Source organism: Elephas maximus, chromosome 23, assembly GCF_024166365.1.
Source record: "Elephas maximus indicus isolate mEleMax1 chromosome 23, mEleMax1 primary haplotype, whole genome shotgun sequence".
Lineage (NCBI taxonomy): Eukaryota > Metazoa > Chordata > Mammalia > Proboscidea > Elephantidae > Elephas > Elephas maximus.
In genome coordinates this window covers 15437709-15455633 of record NC_064841.1, presented here as the reverse complement: position 1 = coordinate 15455633, position 17925 = coordinate 15437709, and positions in this window count along the sequence as shown.

Here is a 17925-nt window from a genome sequence, read left to right as displayed (position 1 = left end):
TACAGATCCTCTTCTGGGAAATGCAACTAGAAATATTATCTGCAAATAACGAGAGATTTGTTTCTTCTTTTCCTTTGTTAGGTTGAACAGTATGACCTTATCGATACTTGACTGGCTTTGGCCTACAAAAAAGTTAATTTCCTACGATTCGGTATAATATTTTTGTGTACCTTATTCTGCTGGTTAGGAATCCTGGTACAATGTTGAATACATGCTAATAGTGGGCAATCTTGGTTATTTCCTGACTATAAGGGGACTATTTCTAATGTTTCATCATATTACTTTTCTCTTGCTTTGTAATTATCACAACCTTAGTGGCTTAAAACAATACCTTTTATTACCATTTCTGTAGGTCAGAAACCTGGGCACGGCTTAGCTTATTTCTTTGATAAAGGTCTCACAAAGCTAAAATCAAGGTGCTAGGTTGTACTGTGGTTTTCTTCCAAGCCCCCTCAGGTCTTCAGCAGCTGTAGAACTCATGGCAGCATGCTTCTTGAAAGGCAGCATGGAGGAGAGAGAATGTCTCTGCTGCTTGAGTGTCTGCCTCTTTATAAAGGATTCATCTGATTAGGTCAGGCCTGCTCACCCAGAATATTCTCCCTTTTGATTAACTTAAAGTTAACTGATTAGGGACTTAATTACACATGCAAAATAACTCTACCTTTGCCTTCTGTTATTGGTTAGAAGCAAGTCACAGGTTCTGTTCACACTCAAGCGTAGGAGATTACACAAAGGCATGGGTACCAGGGGATGAGAACCATGAGGCAGTCTTAGAATTTGGATGACTTTCACCATTAAATAAAATGTCTGCTAAAGAAACCCTGGCGGCATCGTAGTTAAGAACTATGGCTGCTAACCAAAAGGTCAGCAGTTCAAATCCACCAGGCGCTCCTCGGAAACACTATGGGCAGTCCTGCTCTGTCCTATAGGGTCACTATGAGTTGGAATTGACTCAACAGCAGTGAGGTTTTTTGTTTGCTTTTTTAAAGAGCCCTGTTGGTGTAACAGTGAAGCACCTAGCTGTAACTGAAGGTTGGTGGTTTGAACTCACCCAGCCACTTAGTGAGAGAAAGACCTAGTAGTCTCCTTCTGTAGAGATTAAAAACCTAGAAAATCCTATGGGGCAGTCTGCCTTGTCACGTGGGGTTGTTATGAGTTGAAGTAGACTGGCTAGCCGGCAACAACGATTTTACCACATTCATTCTCCCTGCAAAACAGTTCTCAGAAATGGTCCAGTTTGGTTTTAAAATAATTCTGAGTTTATTAATTTTCAGAATTCCTATTTAGCACTCTTTTAAATAATTTCTAATATTATTCTCATGCTATACTTTTTAAAATATAGTTTTTTAACTTTATGGCATTAAACATTTTATTAATTGCCCTGTAGAAGCAGTCCCTAAATTAAGATTTACGGAGCCCTAGAGACCTTGACAAGTGTTCAGGGGGTCTGTGAGATCAAATTGATAATAACATATGGTATTCTTTGCCTTTTCCACTGTGTTGATATCTGCACTGATGTTGCGGAAGCAAATGCTGGCACCTTATCACAGATCAAGGTTGTTGTTGTTGTTGTTAGGTGCCGTCAAGTTGGTTCCGACTCATAGTGACCCCGTGCACAACAGAACGAAACACTGCCCGGTCCTGTGCCATCCTCACAATCATTATTATGCTTGAGCCCATCGTTGCAGCCACTGCATCAGTCCATTTCATTGAGGATCTTCCTCTTTTTCGATGGCCCTCTACTTTACCAAGCATAACGTCTGTCATGGATTGAATTGTGTCCCCTCAAAAATGCGTGTGTCACCTTGGCTGGGCCATGCATGATTCACGGTATTGTGTGATTGTCCACCATTTTGTCATCTGATGTGATTTTCCTAAGTGTTGTAAATCCTGCCTCTACGATGTTAATGAGGGGGGATGGACGGCAGTTGTGTTGTTGAGGCAAGACTCAATCTATCAATCTACAAAATTGAATTGTGTTTTGAGCCTCTTTCTTTTGGGATATAAAAGAGAGAAGCGAGTAGAGAGACGGGGCCCTCATGTCACCAAGAAAGCAGGCCAGCAGTAGAGCTCATCCTTTGGACCTGGGGTTCTTGTGTGGAAAACTCCTAGTCCAGGGGAAGATTGACAACAAGGACCTTCTGCCAAAGCTGACAAAAAAAGCCTTCCCCTGAGTTGATGCCCTGAATTTGGACTTCTAGACTGCTAGACTGTGAGAGAATAAATTTCTCTTTGTTGAAGCCATCCACTTGTGGTATTTGTGTTATAGCAGCACTAGATAACTAAGATGATGTCCTTCTCCAGGAACTGATCCCTTCTGATAACATGTCCAAAGTATGTGAGACGCAGTCTTGCCATCCTTGCTTCTAAGGAGAATTCTGGCTGTATTTATTCCAAAAGAGATTTGTTTGTTCTTTTGGCAGTCCATGGTGTATTCAGTATTCAGTATTCTTTGCCAATGCCATAATTTAAAGGCATCAATTCTTCTTCAGTAGGGGCACCAGAATGTATTAGTAGTTATCAGATTTCTTCACTGCCGTGCCCTTGCAGTAAAACAACAACAACAAAAAGGAGTCAGTTTCACTTAAGAATGTCCTTGGTAAAGCAGTAAAAATGATTACTTTCATTACTTTGACTCTTGAGTACATATCTGTAAGTAGTTTGTGTGGCAAAATGAGAAGTACATATGAAGCATTTTTGCTGCCTACCAAGATATGATGGTTGTCTCAGGACAAGCACTTGTGTAGTTGTTTCTCAGGGAAGCACTTGTATTAATGAGTTATGAGCTGATCTAGCCATTTTAAAAATGGCACACCAATTTTATTTGGAAGAACAAATGATGGAAAAAACTGTAGTTAATCAAGCAGTCTTGCCTATATGGCAAGCAATTTCTTGCAAATGAGTTAAGTAAGCCTGTCACTTCAAAAAAAGAAACAAAAAACAAAAACAACTGATAGAATCTGTTGCCAAAGAAAGAAATTGAGCTTTCAAGAGAAAATTAGAATTTCAGAGAACTTGTAATTGCCACTGTTGGCTTGAAAGCTTCCCAATTCTTAAAAACTTGTCTGATTAAATTAATGGTAATACCAATCAATGTGATTTTTTGATATCATAATGAGTCAATATTTGGAAAATCTGTATAAATTGATAAATCAATAATTTTCAGCTGTTACCAAAATCTAGCAGTTGGCAAAAGACGCAAAGTGCAAGATAGAAAAATTATTTAAATGTATCATATTATGAAAAGTTTATTTGACATAGTTTCAGAATTCTTACATGATTAACTTTTAAGAAATTACCACTTATCAAGCCTTTCTGTCAGTTTAAGGAGGAATATCCAAACTATATAAACCCCAAAAACCAAACCCACTGCCGTCGATTCGGTTCTGATGCATAGTGACCCTGTAGGACAGAGTAGAACTGCCCCATAGAGTTTCCAAGGAGCGCCTGGTGGATTTGAACTGCCAACCTCTTGGTTAGCAGCTGTAGTGCTTAACTGCTATGCCACCAGGGTTTCCAACTGTATAAAAGGCTATTAAAATATTCCTCCCTTTACCTCACACTATCCTTAAAAAAAAAAAGTTGGTACAGGTATATAGCATATATACCTAATGTTAGAAATTTTAGAAATTGAAACTGTAAAACTTCTGGAGAAAATCATAGGAGCAATTCTTTGTGATCTTAAGTAAAACAGTGATTTCCTGGTAAATAATAAAGCATGAAGTACAAAAATAAATTTAATAAATTAGGTTTCAACAAAATCAGAAACTTCTGGCCTTTGAAAGACATTGTTGAGAAAAAAGGGGGAAAAAAAAGCTGCAGACTGAGAGAAGAATGTTTTAATCTAATTCTCTTTTTCAGTTTGCCTTCATTTTTGAAGGGTGGTATCATTGGGTATGGAAACCCTGGTGGTGTAGTGGTTAAGAGCTACAGCTGCTAATGGAAAGGTTGGCAGTTCAAATCTACCAGGTGCTTTTTGGAGACTCTATCTGTGGGAGAGTTCTACTCTGTTCCACAGGGTCGCTGTGAGTTGGAATCCACTTGACAGTTTTTTTTTTTTTTTAATCATTGGGTATAGAATGCTGTATTTTTAGTTGTTTACATTCAGCACTTCAAAAACGTCATTCTAATGTCTTCTGGTTTCCATTATTTCTTTCAGATAAATCAGTTGGCAGTTTTATGGTTACACCTGTCACTCATTTACAGATAACAAGTCCTTTTTTCCCCCTCTGGCTGCTTTTAAGATTTTCTTTTTCGTTTCCAACACTTTTACTGTGGTTTGCCCAGGTATGTGTGTGTTTGTGTGTGTATACACGTGTCTCTGCATGGGTGGGCGTGTGTGTGTACTTTGAAGAGTAGATTTTATGGCGTTTGGGGTTTGTTGAGATTTTTAAGTCTGTGGGTTAATATATTTCTTTAGTTTTGGAAAATTCTTGTCTTGGCCATTATCTTTAAATATTTTTTTTAACCTAGGCTTACTTTCTTCTCTCTTTCAGGACTTCAGTATGCTTATCTCACATATTTTTATATACTTTTTTTTTTTTAATATCTCTAACACTCTTTTATTTTGGTGAAAATACACACAGCAAAAGATACACCATTTCAATAATTTCTACATGTACAATTCAGTGACATTGATTACATTCTTCAAGTTGTGCAGCTAGTCTGTCTTTTCCCAAGTTATTCCACCATCATAAACTTACGCTTACTGCCCCTAAGCTTCTCCTCTAAACTTTCAAGTTGTTGTCAGTTTGGTCTCACGTAGATAATTCTTTAAAAGAGCACAATGCTCAAAGCCCAGATATACTAATTAAGCTAAACTATTATTTGGGTCAAAGAAGACTTCAGGGAATGTTTTAACTTAAGGTTTAAAGATTATTTCAGGGGAGTAGTTTTGTGGTTCATCCAGCCTCAAATGCCCCAGTTATCCTGGGTTCTATCGACAGTTTGAAATTCTGGTTCGTATTTATCCTCCTTTTGATCAGGATTCTTCTATAGAATCTCTGCTCAAAATGTTCCGTAGTAGTAGCTGGGCTCTATCAGTTCCTCTGTTCTCAGGGCAAAGGAGGCAGTTTTTCATGGAGACAACCAGACATGTGTTTCATTTCCTCCTATTCCTGGCTCTTCTTCCTCTGCTTCCGGGTGAATGGAAACCAATTGGTGGTGGTGACCGCGGATGGTGACTTGCTAGCTTTTAAGACTAAGGCACTATGCTACAAACTAGGAAGCAGAACAGAAGTACTGAGAAACAAAATTAGGCCAGTTGCCTGGGGATGTCTCGCAATACTATAACCCTAAACCTCCAAACCAAGGAAACAGGTCCTGTGAGGTATTTGATTGTGCAGAAGCATCATCAGCAGCTGCTTCTTTTTTGTGTGTGTGTAAAAATATATGTAAACAACATTTGCCAATTCAGTGTTCTTCAAGTGTACAGCTTAGTGATATCAATTACATTAATTGGTTGCCCAACTATTACCCTTAATTGATACCAAATTTCTTATCACCGTAAACAGAAATTCACTGCTTCTCAAACAATTAATTGCTTCCCTTCTCTACCTCTCTCCCACACCTGGCTTCTAGTAATAAACTTTGGTCTCTATGCATTTGCCTATTCTTGTCATTTTATGTGAGTGAGATATTACCATATTTGTCCTTTTATGATTGACTTATTTTACTCAGGATAATGTTTTCAAGGTTCATCCATGTTGTGGCATGTATCAAGATTTAATTTCTCTTTCTGACGTAATAGTACTCCATTGTATATATGTACCATATTTTGTTTATCCGTTCATCCACTGATGGACATTTAGGATGTTTCCACATTGTGGCTATTGTGAATAGTGCCGCAGTGAACATTGGTGTACATATGCCTGTTCACATCACTGCCCTCAAGTCCCTTGGGTATATACTGAGAAATGAGATTGCTGGGTCATATGGTAGTTTTGGGATGGTAGTTTTATTTTTAGTGGAACCCACACAGTGTTTTCCACAGTAGTTATTCCATTCTACATTCCTAAAAGCAATGGACAAGAGTTCCAGTTTCCCCACACTCTCACCAGCATTTGTTATTTTCCATTTTTTTACCTTAGTCATTCTGATGACAGTTAAGAGATATCTTACTGTAGTTTTGATTTGCATCTCTCTGATAACTAATGACATTGAGCATCTTTTCATGTGCTTGTTGGCCATTTGACTATCCTCTTTGATGAAATGTCTATTCATGTCTTTCAATTTTTTGGTTGGGTTGTTTTTAAGTGTAGAGTACTTTATATATTCTGGTTATTAGACCGTTGTCCATTATATGGTTTCCAAAATTTTTCTCCCAGTCTGTAGATTGTATTTTCACTTTGTTGACAAATTAATTGTGCAGAAGATTTTAATTTTTATGAGACCCCCTCTATCTGTTTTGTTTTTTGTTGCCTGTGGCTTTGGTGTCATATCAAATCGTCCATTGCTGAGGACTGGGTCTTTAAGAAGTACCCCGATGTTTTCTTCTAAGAGTTTTAAGGTTTTAGATCATGCATTTAGGCCTTTGATCCATTTTGAGTTAATTTTTATATATGGCATGAGGTATGGGTCTATCTTCATTCTTTTGTATGTGGAAACCTAGTTGTCCCAGCACCATTTATTAAAGAGACGTTTTTAATTTTTTCCCTCATTCGATGGATTTAGCATCCTTGTCAAAGATTAGTTGACCATAGATGTGTGAACTTAACTCTGGGTCTCAATTATATTCCATTGGTCTATATGTCTTTTGTTAAACCAGTGCCATACTGTTTTGATCACTGTAGCTTTTGAGATAAGGAAGTGAGGATATACTCCTCTGTTTTTTTTCAGGATTGCTTTGACTATTCAGGACCCTTTGCTTTTCCATATAAATTTGAAGATTGACTTTTCCATGACTGTAAAGAAGGCTGTTGGAATTTTGAGGGGGATTGCATTGAATTTATAGATTGCTTTAGGTGGTATTGACATCTTGATAATATTGAGTCTTCTGATCCATGAGTATGGGATATCCTTCCATTAATTTAGGTAGTCTTTAATTTCTTATAGTAGTATTTTATAGTTTTCTGTCTAACACTCTTTGCTGTATTTTCTATTTTTTCTCTATTCTTCAAATTGGATATAGCCTGTTGACCTGTCTGCTTGTTATATATGCCGTTAAATCCATCTGTTGTTTCAGATATTGTATTTTTCAGATCTGTAATTTCCATTTGATTCCTTTTTACAGATTACAATTTTCCGGTGAACATTTCCATCTTTGCATATATTTTATTAAATATGCCAATCGTAGTTATTTTAGAGCTCTCATCTGCCAACATCAATATATGGGAATACCCATGGTCAGTTTTTATTTTTTAGTGTGTATTTTAATGGTTTTCTTCCTGTAGTCTTATTTATTAGTTTGCTTAGTTATTTTTGATTGAATGCCAGATATTGTCTATATTAAATTCTAGAGATCCAGATGATGTTATATTTCTCCAGTGAGGATGTACTCGTTTCTCTGGAACTCAGATAGTGTGGGGACTGATCTCATTAATCCAGTGAAACACTGAGCTGATTCCAAGTTAGGTTGCAGTTTTGGTTCATTGTCATTCATCTCTTCTCCTAGGTCATAGACCTCCAGAGCATCAACTGAGAGGCTGTAGTATTCTCTGAGGATCCTAACCCTGGTTATTCCTAAATTCTAGTTCTTGTTTCCTTGGCACCATGAAGTTGCAGAAAATTCTGCTGTCTTTCAGGCTTTTTTACTTAGTAGCCCTTCAACCTCCTCCTTTTTGTAGCTTCAGAATTTGGCAAATGTTTTGTGGGGAAAACAATGAAATCTCCAATCAGAGAGCCATCAAGTCTCCAGTGTTATCTCTCAGTCCCTTTAAATCACCAAAATCTTTTCTGGTCTTTTTTCTTTTTTTTTCTATTTTATCCTTAGAATGATTTTTCTGCTCAAGAAAAATTCAAATTCTTAGCATTTTTTCCCGTTCCCCCAAATCAGCAATTGGACCAGGGAAAAAGGAGCTTCAAAAAGTCAGCTCATGTTTCCATGGTTCTACCTTCTCCAAAACCCAGACGCTCCTGATTTTCATTGCTTCTGTAGCCTTTCACTGCTTCCAAACATAATTCTTGTTTTTGCCCAGCCTTATCCTAAGAAATATTGTCCTGCCACACATTACTCCCATCTACCCAGAATCGTATTAGTGTTCTATTATATAAAATTATGTGGAATTGAATCCTCTTATTTGTCATGTCTACTGAGTCTTGTTCGGGTAAGTTTTTTCACATGCATTTTGTGAACTTTGATTGCAAACTCATTTTTAGCAAGATTTGGTCTATCTGTTACAGTCCTGTTTGACTTGAGTTGTGAGAGCAGGTCCTTCCATAAGCATTTGATGATTATTTTCTCTGCCTGTGCTTCAAGATGACCAATTCACTGAGTGGGAAGCCATTCAAATACTGTGATTTTTGCTGACATCTTAAATACCATGTTTCCAATACTGCTTTTTAGTTTCCGAATAAATATTAAAACTCAAGGCACTATATTAATGGGACTAATGCCCTACCCTGGATGACCTCAGTGTCATTTTATATACATATTAACATTGGTTTCCAGAACCCTCTAGATGTTCACTGCCTAAGGTTTTCCCTTTTTTCTTTCAAGTTAAGCTTTGTATTAAAAAATAAATTTGTTATATTTTCTAAATGTTTGTTTTAGGAGCTTTTTAATGTTGTAGTATACCAGTTTTTAAAAACTGGCATGTAAAAAAGGGATTGGGAAGGATAATTAATTTGCTAAAAATTGTCTTTGTGACCCAGTGAACAAACTTTTTTTTGGGGGGGGCACTTCAGAATAAATATATTTGCTAATTATGTATACTAATTAGCAATGATTTTCAGTATTCTTATTAATTGAAACAGGTTGTTAGGAATATTTTTGGTCTGATTTGATTTACTGCACATACTTGAAAACAAAACAAAACAAACAAAAAATAGAAAAACCTGCAAGAAGCAGTTAGGTAAAACAAAACGATTGTTTCATAATTCAGATTTATTACCCTTCAAAATCTGTGAAGTTTATAAAATTATATTTATAGTAAGAAAATAATTTAGAAATAATATAAGCTTCAGCGCTTGAAGCAACTTGGTAATGATAACATCTATCTAGGGCTTAGGTTTTTTTTTTTTTCCTGATGCTGCCTTCCACTACCAAGGGGAAAAATAGGAAAAGTCTTTTGCATTCACCACAGTATTTGAATATGTGATTGAGTTGCATAGAGCATATCCTTTGCTCTTTACCAAATTCAGAGCCAAGATATTTTTTTTGTAGGCGATGAAATACTTAGTAATTCTGGAAGAGAAAGAGGCAGTTGAGGCAAGAATAAGGCTTTTGATTACCAAAAAGCATTTTGAGGTCTTTATTGTTGCAGAATTTTAAGCCACTCATAACATACTAGACTGAAATTGATGGCATAAATTTTACATGGCTTGATGGAATTTTCACCAAACGAGCTTTTCCCTAGAAGTTAGAATAGATGTCACTTTAGGATCCAGTAGCTACCATGGTTAGTAGAGCGGGTGTAGACTTCCTGAGTTTTTAACGCATTCTGGGAAACCGCCACAGCTTGGCAAAGTCTCTCTGTGCCTGCTTTATAGTGCAGAGCCTTACTCTGTGTAGTAAAAATAAAACCAAATTCACTTGGGCACAGTCTTTTTGTTGCTTTATTTAATTTTCACTCTGGCATATGGCCGGTAAAGCTTTAATAGGGCAGATATGGGTTTGGAAGAGTTTACTAATCCAACTTGGTTAATGACTTCCGTGATAAAAACTAGCTCAGCAGTTTACTCTCCGTCACCATCTAGTCCCTTTTGTCTTTAATTTTTCCTATGGTGGAAGACCTCTTTATGGAGTAACCTGTTATCAAGGAGACATTTTCCTGAGTATGAGGTAACTGCCTTCAGGTCGCTGGGCTGCAAAGGCGCAAGCAGAGTAAATGCTGTTAAAACTGAGTTATTGATTCCTGGAGGGAAAAAGAGTTGTTTGTATTTGCAACGACTTTCATGACCTACAGCATGATGGCTCTAGATTGTTCTGTGGAATGGAGAATAGATTGTGTAGGGTTAGTGTTTGGGAAAATCCTAAATGAAGTAGAATTTTTGATGATCATTGGTGTTTGTGATGTTACTATGGGACCTTCGAAAGAACATGAGTTATAGAGCCAGGAAGCCTTCCTTCAGATCCTGGGGGCCTTGGCCATGTTCTAAATCCCTCTGAGTCCAGTTTTCTGACAGTCAAATATACTAATACCTACTTCACAGGACTTTGTGAGGATTCAGTGGCAGGAAGTAGTATATCCCAAACTTGTGTTACTCACATGCTACGTGAGGATTTTTTTTTCAGAATAAAACAGTTGAATTTACTGAAAGCTCAAAAACATTCAAATCAGGGAGACGTGAGGTCCCAACCAGTGAAATCCATGAACCCTGCTACATGAGAATTTTTTAATGTTATATATGGGTCTATCTGTAATATTATTTACTTAAAATATTTTAACTATTAACTCTTCTGCTTTTTTTTTTAAACTTACTGCTTCTTTAGCCTTATCCCAAACAATATTTTTAAAAAATTATGCCTTAATATGCTGGAGATTATATATCGCTTAAAATAAATTTAAAATCATCTTTTGCACATTTTGGGCAACAATGATGTTGTTGTTAGTGGCTATTGAGCCATTTCTGACTTATGGTGACTCCATGGGTACAGAGTAGAAGTGCACTGTAGGGTTTTCAAGGCTGTGACCTTTTGGAAGCAGATCACCAGCCCTATCTTCTGAGGCACTGCTGGGCAGATTTGAACCACCAACTTTTTGGCTAGTAGTTGAGTGCTTAACTATTTGCGCTACTCAGGTACTCCTACTCTGATACTATATACAATTAATACTCGGTATGCATTTTTTTTTTTATGCATCGGTGGCTTAGTGGTAAAATTCTCGCCGTTCATGCAGGAGACCTGTGTTTAATTCCCGGACAATATATCTCATGCATAGGTACCACCTCCCAGTCACTGGAACCTTACATGTTGTTTTGATGCTGAACACGTCTCAGCAGAGCTTTCACACTGAGATAGACTAGGAAGAAAAGCCTGGTAATCTACTTCCAAAAATCAGCCAACAAAACCCCTGTGGATCACAGGGGCCTGATCCACAGACAGTCTTGGGAATGGCAAAGGACTGGGCAGTGTTTCATCCTACTGCGTAGGGTTGCCATGAGTGCTGACTTGACGGCAGCTAGCACCACTACCAGTACTTAGCACAGTAACCTGAATGATACCAGTCAGTTTCTCCTACAAGACCTCAAGAAGCATGAAGGCAGAGGCTCTTGCCCACTTATTTCCCCTAATATCCTCACTTAGCACAATGAGGCCCCAAATTATCTGAAAATTACCCCGGGGAGTTCCTTCTTGTTTACTTGGAAGAGGATCTAAGTGGGAAAGAGACCTCCTCCTCCTCCCTGTTCCAAAGCTCAGCACTCTGAGGACAGGGGCCTTTCTCTCTCTGGCAGAGGAGCTGAGCTGAACACAACTTCCCATGACCCCCGGGGTCCACAAGGTCTGGACACTTGGATTTCCCAGATTACTGCAGATGATGAAGGAATAGGAACCCTGTGCCTTCTCCTCTTTGGCTAACTCCAGGCTTGGCTAGCGTGTTTCCCCATTGAAGCCCTTTCCTCAGCACATACTGTGTGGTGGAGTGGCAATCTTCCCAATTTCTCCTTCATGGCAGCCAGCAAGCACAAAAGGCACACCTTGCATGACTAAAGGATTACATGATATATGTATGTAACTTCATATTTTGTTAAACAAAACACTCTGAAATCAGGACAGTGCCTAGTTCTTGGCACATAGAAACTACACGATAAATATTGGTTGATCCGATGATGAATAAATGAATGCATGTGGCTGGTGAAAGAATAAAGGGCTGAAAAAATTTTTCACAAGTTGCTTCATCTCTGATAGAGTGAAATAGAGAAATCTCAGAAGCATAATAAGCCAATATTTAAGTGAGCTGGTGTTTTTAGGGGATGATTTATTTGAGGTGAACAAATTGCCTCAACAAGTGAAACAATCTCTTGGAAGCATATATTTAATTTTTGAATAAGTTCTCTTTGAAAAGGTGCCCTACTTCTCTGCCTTATTAAGTAGAGTATATTTTAACTAATTAACATTGTCCCAAATACTTATTAGTAAAAAACAGCATTTTTAAAACCATTACAATGAGATATAGATCTGGAAATTGCAGGGACCTTCTTTTATGTATATTCTCCTTGGCTGCAGAGTTAATGTGTGTAACCAGGGATACACGCACAAAATGTGTGGCATGTGAATGGTCCTTGGTGGGGTTCTATTCCTCTCTGTCTTAGTCATCTAGGGCTGCTGTAACAGAAATACCACAAGTGGATGGCTTCAACAAACCAAAGTTTATTCTCTCACAGTGTAGTAGGCTAGCAGTCTAAATTCAGGGCACCGGCTCCAGGGGAAGGCTTTCCCTGTCTGTCAGCTCTGGGGGAAGGTCCTTGTCATCAGTTTTCCCCAGTTGAGGATCTTCTTAGTGCAGGGACCCCAGGTTCAAAGAGCACGCTATTCTCCTGGCTCTTGTTTCTTGGTAGTATGAGGTACCCATCTCTCTGCTCCCTTCTCTTTCTTATATCTCAAAAGAGATTGGCTCAAAACACAACCCAATCTTGTAGATTGAGTCCTGTCTCATTAATATAACTGCTTCTAATCCTGCCTCATTAGCATCATAGACATAGGATTTACAACACCTAGAAAAATCACATCCAATGACAAAATGCTGGACAATTACACAATACTGGGAGTCACGGCCTAGCCAAGTTGACAGGTATTTTCGGGGAACGCAATTCAACCCATGACACAATGTTTTCTTTGCATGGATACCTGTCTTAAAAAAAAAAAAAAAACCTGTTGCCGACAAGTCTACCTGATAGCAACCCTTCAGGACAGATTAGAACTGCCCCATAAGGTTTCCAAGGCTATAGTTTTTATGGAAGCAGACTGCCATATCTTTTTCCCACAGAGTGGCTGTTGAATTCAAACCGCCACCCTTTCATTGAGTAGCCGAGTGCTTAACCACTGCGCCTCCAGGGCACCTGGATACTTCTCTAGGAACAGGAATTTGAGAAGAGTGTCTACTAAATTTAGTTCATCACATACAGACATTCTTTGTCCCAGTACTTGTCCGTTAGTTTGAATTCTTGACTCTTCATCTCAGTTTCTATCTACAAAACAAAAACTCCCTGGTTTTATTCTGATTGGAAATTCCTTTGATTGACTTCGTAAGGTATTACATTCAATCATGAATGTCCACAAGATATCCATTGGAACAGACTTTTATTTAAAAAAAAAAAAAAGTTATCAGGTAGGTTCTCATGGGTGTCAGAGTTAGAACTGTGCTCCACAGGGTTTTCAGTGGCTTACTTTTCAGAAGTAGGTTGCCAGCCCTGTCTTCTAAGGTGCCTCTGGGTGGACTTGAGCCCCCAGCCTTTCTGTTAGCAGCTAAGCATCTGAACCATTTGTACCATCCAGGGTCTCCACAGACATTTATAGTTAACATGTATTGAGCACGTACTGTTGCCAGCCCTCTTCTAACACTTAAACTTTGCATTGATTAACCCATATGAATTTTGTAACCACATGAAATAAATGATGCAATTTTTTACCATTTTATAGATGAAAACTGAGCCACAGAGTGGCCTAAAACACTCCCAAGACCTCACTGCTGGAAAAAATGTGCAGTCTCCTCATTGGTCGGTACTTGCTACATGCCACTGCCCCAGTGTAGCCGATTCATATCTATCTTTAGCTTTTCTCTCTGTTGACCTTTTTTGGTATGCTTTTCTCTACACTAGTAGATACTTATCTTTCTCCATTCCTTTAAATTATCAGTGGTGTAAATGTATTGTTTGGAGATAACCAGGCCTAGGGATAACCAATGGAAACTATAGCATGGTGCCAGAGACAGCTTTACTGTCAGACTTCACATGCCTAGAAAAGTATTTAGCCTTCCCTGTCCTGGGAGATTTCTTACTGGTGCCCGCCATTAGTCCCAGTCAAATGCCATGGTGTTCTAACCATTGAGCTCTCTTCTCCCCCATCCTTCCTCCATTCCCATGATCTCGCCTACTCTCCCCTGGGCCACCCAGGGAAAACCAAAATTCCTTTCATTTTACTGTACAGAGCAGCTCACCTTCCTCTTTGTAATTTTCTTCTTCTCAGACCACACAGGGCCTGTTCATTTTCCCACTCAAAGATTCTTATCCGGATATTTTCCTAATGAAAGACCCAACTTCTCTTGTATGTGAAAATAGCTACAGTTAATATTTTTTGCTTTTTTAAAATACCAGTATTTGTCTTCTTACCACATCTATTAATAGCAAAAAATTGAAAAGAACTTAAATAGCTGATAACAGGAAATTGAAAAAATAAAAGGCATGTCCATAGGATGAATTTTATGTTCAATTATACATGAAAATGTTCACCAAACATTAAGTGAAAAAAGCAGATTACAAAAGATTACAAAACACAATGTGTAGCTTGTTGCCTTTTTTTTTTTTTTTTTTTAAACAGAGATACTCAGAAAATCTATTATAAGTGCTAACTATTGTTTGTCACGGGCTAAGTTGGAACCCTGGTGGTGCAGTGGTTAAGAGCTTAGCTCCCAACCCAAAGGTTGGCAGTTGGAATCCACCAGCTGCTCCTTGGAAACCCTGTGGGCTAGTTCTGTTCTGTCCTATGGGGCTGCTGTGAGTTGGAATTGACTCCAGGGCAATGAGGTTACAGCAGAGTGGTTCTCTCAGGTCTATTCTCGTGGAAACTCCCATACTCTTATTCTAATGCCCCTAACGACTGTACTCTCCTACCCTACCTTCACCACTAGGTAACGATTCCTGAGGACTTACACTGTGCCAAATACAGGTCGAGGCACTTCACAGTTATTAACTCATTTAATTTTGTCACCAATCCTATGGGGCATGTACTAACTACTTTTATCACCACTTTGTAGCAGAGTAAACTGAGGCATTGAGAACTGAAGTAGCCTGTTCAATTTATAGTCAGTAGCAAAGCCAGATTTGAGCTCAGGAAGTGTGGTTCTGGACCCTACGTCTTTATCTCCTAAGTGTGCATGTTTATCCTCTTTTCTTCTTTGTTCTCAGATATCATTTCTTCCTTCTTCCATTGGTTCTGCTTCAGTCAGCCTTTGCATTTCTTCCATGTGCTTCTCTGTTAGGGCAGTGTGGGTATGCTCAAAGTAAAGATAACCGAGCTTACTAAATCAGTGGCCTTCATTTTATGCACAACACTAAATCAGTAATTTCTGGTGAAAGAAATATTTATAATAGCTCCACTACCCCTCCTAATTAGAAAGGGAATGTGTCTTTTCTTGGCATTTGGAGACCTGTTATTGTTTAATACAGGTCTGTAGCTGTCAGTAATGGTTGAGTGGCTGGAGGTCTGACTGCCAGATAACTGCTGTGGTGATTATATACTCAACGCTATTTGATGGTCAAGCCCTTCATTGCCTAGGAAGAGCTCAGAGATAAGGGAGTTAAGTGAGCATCTGGCGCCTCCAGTGCTAAGCTCTGTGGGTGGAATGCTTTTTATTTAAGCCTGGAGAGTCTTTGAGGTAGAGCAGATGGGTGGGAGATTCCCATAGAGCTTGGCGACACTGATAGCAGATTTGACAATGTGCAGGACACTCTTTGCCCTGATGCCTTTGAGTCAGGCCCTAGACAGGCATCTAGAGCCTCCCATCCCCACTCCTGCCAGTTATTTGCTGCTTCAACAGGAGAAGGGAGCAGCCTAGCTGGCAGGAGAACAGTGAGCTTCTCATGACTTTGTTGGGAGGCTACGTTTTCATCCCGTTCCAACTATGCTTGGCTGGAGAGGAGTTTCTTCTCTGTGAGGGCATGTCCTAAAGGCGTTACCACACAAATTATCCCTAAGAACCAGTAATTCTTCATCCTTCAAACGCTTTAGTAATCAATCTCACTAAAGTTTTCTGCTTTAAGAATATTTATTCTCGTTAAGAGAGAAGATCAAAGGCTGCTGCACAAGTATTTCTGAAGGACCTGAAAAAGGGGGAAAAGTGACACGGATTTCCAGTAGATAAGATTGTTTGTTGTTTCACTGTGTTTTCCAAAGCAAGATAAATGAGAAGAACGAAGCACAAAACTCCCCGGACAGAGTGCTTGCTTGTACAAGATCTGACTGTCTGCTCTCTGGCCGCAGTGGGAGGAAAGGCCTTGGGGGGACAATGGGAGATATATTCAAGAGCAAGCATCTTTGCTTTGAATTTAGTCTCTACTTTTTTTCAGTTTTTTGGTGGTGGAATCCTGCTTTCCTCATCTCTTGCTGTTCAGCTACTTCTTACCCTATAAAGTACTATTCAAAAAAAACCAAATCTGTTGCTGTTGAGTCGATGCCAACTGATAGCAAACCTGTAGGACAAAGTAGAACTGCCCCATAGGGTTTCCATGAAGTTGCTGGTGGATTTGAATGGCCGACCTTTTGGTTAGCAGCCTGAGCTCTTAACCACTGTGCCACAAGGGCTTCACAGTACTATATAACCCATTGCCATCAAGTCAGTTCTGATTCATAGCGACCCTATAGGACAAAGTAGTACTGTCCTGTAGAATTTCCAATGAGTAGCTGGTGGATTCAAGTGCCGATCTTTTGGTTAGCAGCTAAGCTCTTAACCTCTACACCACCAGGGCTCCACAGTATTATAAGGTGTCCTTTAAATGATGCAAATGAAAAATTACAGTGTAAGACCATCATATGATTCAAACCAAACCAAACCCATTGTCATCAAGTCGATTCTGACTCATAGTGACTCTATAGGACACAGTAGAACTGCCCCATGGAGCTTCTAAGGAGTGCATGTTGGATTCAAACTGTGACCTTTTGGTTAGCAGCCGTAGAACTTAACCACTGTGTCACCAGGGTTTCCATCATATGATTACGCCTTTAAAAATTCTGGGTTCACTCTGACATGAAAGAACTGCCGTGTGCTACTTGCACGAAACAGCCCTTTGGGTGTTAAAATAGCTGCCCCGTGGCCCTCTGACTGGATTGCTTTTGTTATCACAATATGTCAACCTAGATTTGTCCTGTCACACAGATGTGCTGTCAGGGGTTTAGTTTTGACAGTTTTAGTTGTGTTTCTCCTTGTAGCATATTGTCACCCATACACTGACAAGAAGGAATGTAGTTTGCTAAATATAAATTCTCCAGGAAAAGGAGACACTAACTCTCAGGGTGAAAACCTATAGTCAGTTTGAGTTAATTTATTCCATATTAGGTCAAGAACCATTTCTAACTGATAGAAGAAAACAAAACAAAACAAAATGATGTTTCAATAAAAAAATGATAAGAAACAAAGTATGCTAAAAAGGAAACTGACGGGTGATTTTATAATGTTAAATGTCAATCCTTGAAACAGGTGCAAATATACTATAAAATGTTGGTGAAAGGAGGTGTTAACACGGATCTCACAGCGAAATGAATTTACACATGCATTGCTCTACCAAAGGAAACTGCTACTTCATGTGTTTATGTTGTTATACTTTCAGAGGGCCTGTGCCCCCAGGGAGTTTAAGAACCGTAGGTAAGGCCAGTATAGGCGGACACTGACCATGTGACATGCCAACAAGGCTGGTTACCTTGGAGACCTATGATTTCTAGTACAATTTACTAAGGGGTACAATAGATGCTTTTTAAAAAACAAGCTTCAGCTGGCTAGCTCAGTTGGTAGAACAAAAGATGCTTGATCTCAGGACAAACCCATGCTGAGTGCCTGATTAAACAACAGTAACAATTACTGCTATACCAATAACAACAAGTTTTGGTTTTTAGGC